Source organism: Oncorhynchus gorbuscha, unplaced genomic scaffold (genome assembly GCF_021184085.1).
Source record: "Oncorhynchus gorbuscha isolate QuinsamMale2020 ecotype Even-year unplaced genomic scaffold, OgorEven_v1.0 Un_scaffold_5628, whole genome shotgun sequence".
NCBI lineage: Eukaryota > Metazoa > Chordata > Actinopteri > Salmoniformes > Salmonidae > Oncorhynchus > Oncorhynchus gorbuscha.
In genome coordinates, this window is record NW_025749391.1 from 5,367 (window position 1) to 10,000 (window position 4,634).

Consider the following 4,634-nt stretch of genomic DNA (forward strand, 5'->3'; position numbering starts at 1 on the left):
CTCTACCAACTGGTTCAGGCCAGGGAATCAAACTCACAACCCTGGTGTTGGAAGTGTCATCCTCTACCAACTGGTTCAGGCCAGGGAATCAAACTCACAACCCTGGTGTTGGAAGTGTCATCCTCTACCAACTGGTCCCCCATGGGAATCAAACTCACAACCCTGGTGTTGGAAGTGTCATCCTCTACCAACTGGTTCAGGCCAGGGAATCAATATAAAACATATAACATACTAGAAAGTCATTGAATTCTGATACAAATGATCAGATACTAGAAAGTCATTGATTCGTGCTACACGTTAGCGTGGCTACAGTGTGAATGGGAAGCCGAAGTTTAAGGTGTGGATATAGAGCAAGGTAATATACTGGTTTGTTATGGCCATCCAATGGCTTCTAATGAAGCAATAAGGCATGAGGAAGTGTAGTATACGGCCAATATACCACGGCTAAGGGCTGTTCTTATGTAAGACACAACGCGGAGCGCCTGGACACAGCCCTTAGCCGTGGTATATTGGCCATATATCAAACCCCGAGGTGCCTTACTGCTATTATAAACTGGTTACCAACATAGTTAGAGCAGTAAAAAAAAATGTTTTGTCATACCCGTGGTATATGGTCTGATATATCACATCTGTCAGCCAATCAGCATTCAGGGATCGATTCACCCAGTTTATAATGATGTATAAAAACACTGTACCTCTCTCCCCGGTCGTCCATCCTGTCCGTTGGTCCCAGGGAACCCTGGTCTGCCTGTGGGCCCCCCTCTCCCTGTGGCCCTGGCAGACCCCTGCGACCGGGCTCTCCTGGAGGTCCCGGTACCGTCCTCACAGACACTGACTGGCTGGGGATCTGGTTCAGGATGGAGCTGTAGCGAGACAGGTGACCTGAGGGAGGAAGAGAGGAGGGAGGGGATGGAGAGGTTTGGGGAGGAGTCGGATGAGAGATTGTTGTAGAGAACAGTATGTATGGACAAAAATATCTAGAGAGAGAGAGAGAAAAAAGCTGGGTTGAGAACTCACTCTGAATCAGTTGCTCACACACTTGGCGTGCTAAGGCCCTGACGGTAGCTTGAGACTGCAGGTCTCCCTACAAAACAAGACAAAAGCACTGGATTGACACAGCTACACGTTCGCGCGCACGACGCACGCACGCACGCACACACACAGAGAGAACACTCCCAGGGGCATGTTTAATGTGTGTGTGTGTGTGTGTGTGTGTGTGTGTGTGTGTGTGTGTGTGTGTGTGTGTGTGTGTGTGTGTGTGTGTGTGTGTGTGTGTGTGTGTGTGTGTGTGTGTGTGTGTGTGTGTGTGTGTGTGTGTGTGTGTGTGTGTGTGTGTGTGTGTGTGTGTTTAATAACTCCACTCCACCTCCGAGGCCGGGGGCCTTTTGTGTTGAAGTCTCCCAACAATCCAAGAGACTGACCAGAGAATAACACAGAGCTTTAATCTCACGAAGCAAAGAGGTTTTGATCCAAGGCTATTTAACATGAGCACAACATCCCCCTAAAAGGCGTGAATAAACACAGTGTACCTGAATGTCTGGGCTTTGATTTACATGTAACTGTTCAAGCAGGTCTTGCATGAACTCCTGGAAAACACACTGTGGAGCTATAAACCGAGGGAGGAAGGCAGAGAGCTGTGAAGAGACACCTGCATCCCAAACAGCACCTTAGTCCTATATAGTGCACTACTTATGACCAAGACCCATAGGGCTCTGATCAAAAGTAGTGCACTATATAGGGAATATGGTGCCATTTGGGATGGATGTATCATCTGAGACACAGGGCTGTTAGAGAGCCTCTTAATCCCGGTGCTGATAAACTGCAATTATGGCTGATTTGCGGTTTGAAGCTACGGAAGTATTTCTACACTCCACTTGAATATAAACTGTGTCTGAAATGAAGCATTGGTCTGAGAGGGAACTTACCCGTTCACCCTTGTCTCCTTTGGTACCAGCAGAGCCCTGTAACAGAGATCATATATTATAAACATCCTTTGGTACCAGCAGGGCCCTGTAACAGAGATCATATATTATAAACATCCTTTGGTACCAGCAGGGCCCTGTAACAGAGATCATATATTATAAACATCCTTTGGTACCAGCCGGGCCCTGTAACAGAGATAATATATTATAAACATCCTTTGGTACCAGCCGGGCCCTGTAACAGAGATAATATATTATAAACAGTACCAGATAACAGAGATAACATATTATAAACATCCTTTGGTACCAGCAGGGCCCTGTAACAGAGATAATATATTATAAACATCCTTTGGTACCAGCAGGGCCCTGTAACAGATAATATATTATAAACATCCTTTGGTACTATCAGGGCCCTGTAACATAGCAGGGCCCTGAATAACATATTATAACAGAGATAATATATTATAAACATCCTTTGGTACCAGCAGGGCCCTGTAACAGAGATAATATATTATAAACATCCTTTGGTACCAGCAGGGCCCTGTAACAGAGATAATATATTATAAACATCCTTTGGTACTATCAGGGCCCTGTAACATAGATAATATATTATAAACATCCTTTGGTACCAGCAGGGCCCTGTAACAGAGATCATACAGTGCCTTGCGAAAGTATTCGGCCCCCTTGAACTTTGCAACCTTTTGCCACATTTCAGGCTTCAAACATAAAGATATAAAACTGTATTTTTTGTGAAGAATCAACAACAAGTGGGACACAATCATGAAGTGGAACGACATTTATTGAATATTTCAAACTTTTTTAACAAATCAAAAACTGAAAAATTGGGCGTGCAAAATTATTCAGCCCCCTTAAGTTAATACTTTGTAGCGCCACCTTTTGCTGCGATTACAGCTGTAAGTCGCTTGGAGTATGTCTCTATCAGTTTTGCACATCGAGAGACTGAATTTTTTTTCCCATTCCTCCTTGCAAAACAGCTCGAGCTCAGTGAGGTTGGATGGAGAGCATTTGTGAACAGCAGTTTTCAGTTCTTTCCACAGATTCTCGATTGGATTCAGGTCTGGACTTTGACTTGGCCATTCTAACACCTGGATATGTTTATGTTTAAACCATTCCATTGTAGATTTTGCTTTATGTTTTGGATCATTGTCTTGTTGCAAGACAAATCTCCGTCCCAGTCTCAGGTCTTTTGCAGACTCCATCAGGTTTTCTTCCAGAATGGTCCTGTATTTGGCTTCATCCATCTTCCCATCAATTTGAACCATTTTCCCTGTCCCTGCTGAAGAAAAGCAGGCCCAAACCATGATGCTGCCACCACCATGTTTGACAGTGGGGATGCTGTGTTCAGGGTGATGAGCTGTGTTGCTTTTACGCCGAACATAACGTTTTGCATTGTTGCCAAAAGTTCAATTTTGGTTTCATCTGACCAGAGCACCTTCTTCCACATGTTTGGTGTGTCTCCCAGGTGGCTTGTGGCAAACTTTAAACGACACTTTTTATGGATATCTTTAAGAAATGGCTTTCTTCTTGCCACTCTTCCATAAAGGCCAGATTTGTGCAATATACGACTGATTGTTGTCCTATGGACAGAGTGTCCCACCTCAGCTGTAGATCTCTGCACTTCATCCAGAGTGATCATGGGCCTCTTGGCTGCATCTCTGATCAGTCTTCTCCTTGTATGAGCTGAAAGTTTAGAGGGACGGCCAGGTCTTGGTAGATTTGCAGTGGTCTGATACTCCTTCCATTTCAATATTATCGCTTGCACAGTGCTCCTTGGGATGTTTAATGCTTGGGAAATCTTTTTGTATCCAAATCCGGCTTTTAACTTCTTCACAACAGTATCTCGGACCTGCCTGGTGTGTTCCTTGTTCTTCATGATGCTCTCTGCGCTTTTAACGGACCTCTGAGACTATCACAGTGCAGGTGCATTTATACGGAGACTTGATTACACACAGGTGGATTGTATTTATCATCATTAGTCATTTAGGTCAACATAGGATCATTCAGAGATCCTCACTGAACTTCTGGAGAGAGTTTGCTGCACTGAAAGTAAAGGGGCTGAATAATTTTGCACGCCCAATTTTTCAGTTTTTGATTTGTTAAAAAAAATTGAAATATCCAATAAATGTTGTTCCACTTCATGATTGTGTCCCACTTGTTGTTGATTCTTCACAAAAAAATACAGTTTTATATATTTATGTTTGAAGCCTGAAATGTGGCAAAAGGTCGCAAAGTTCAAGGGGGCCGAATACTTTCGCAAGGCACTGTATATTATAAACATCCTTTGGTACCAGCAGAGCCCTGTAACAGAGATAATATATTATAAACATCCTTTGGTACCAGCAGGGCCCTGTAACAGAGATAATATATTATAAACATCCTTTGGTACCAGCAGGGCCCTGTAACAGAGATTATATATTATATAGGGCCCTGTAACAGAGATAATATATTATAAACATCCTTTGGTACCAGCAGGGCCCTGTAACAGAGATTATATATTATAAACATCCTTTGGTACCAGCAGGGCCCTGTAACAGAGATAATATATTATAAACATCCTTTGGTACCAGCAGGGCCCTGTAACAGAGATAATATATTATAAACATCCTTTGGTACCAGCAGGGCCCTGTAACAGAGATAATATATTATAAACATCCTTTGGTACCAGCAGGGCCCTGTAACAGAGATAATATA

General features: G+C 43.4%; 1 long non-coding RNA gene across 1 annotated transcript in view; it reads right to left on the reverse strand.

Moving 5' to 3' along the window:
* Positions 1–752: 752 nt before the first annotated feature.
* The window catches only part of LOC124029140, an 18,863-nt gene continuing 14,981 nt past the window's right edge, over positions 753–4,634 (reverse strand). Inside the window, exons 3-5 of the long non-coding RNA XR_006837728.1 lie at positions 1,926–1,961; positions 1,018–1,084; positions 753–882 (exon numbers count right to left, since the gene is read on the reverse strand). This is a non-coding gene — a long non-coding RNA (uncharacterized LOC124029140). The remainder of the gene's footprint in view (positions 883–1,017; positions 1,085–1,925; positions 1,962–4,634) is intronic.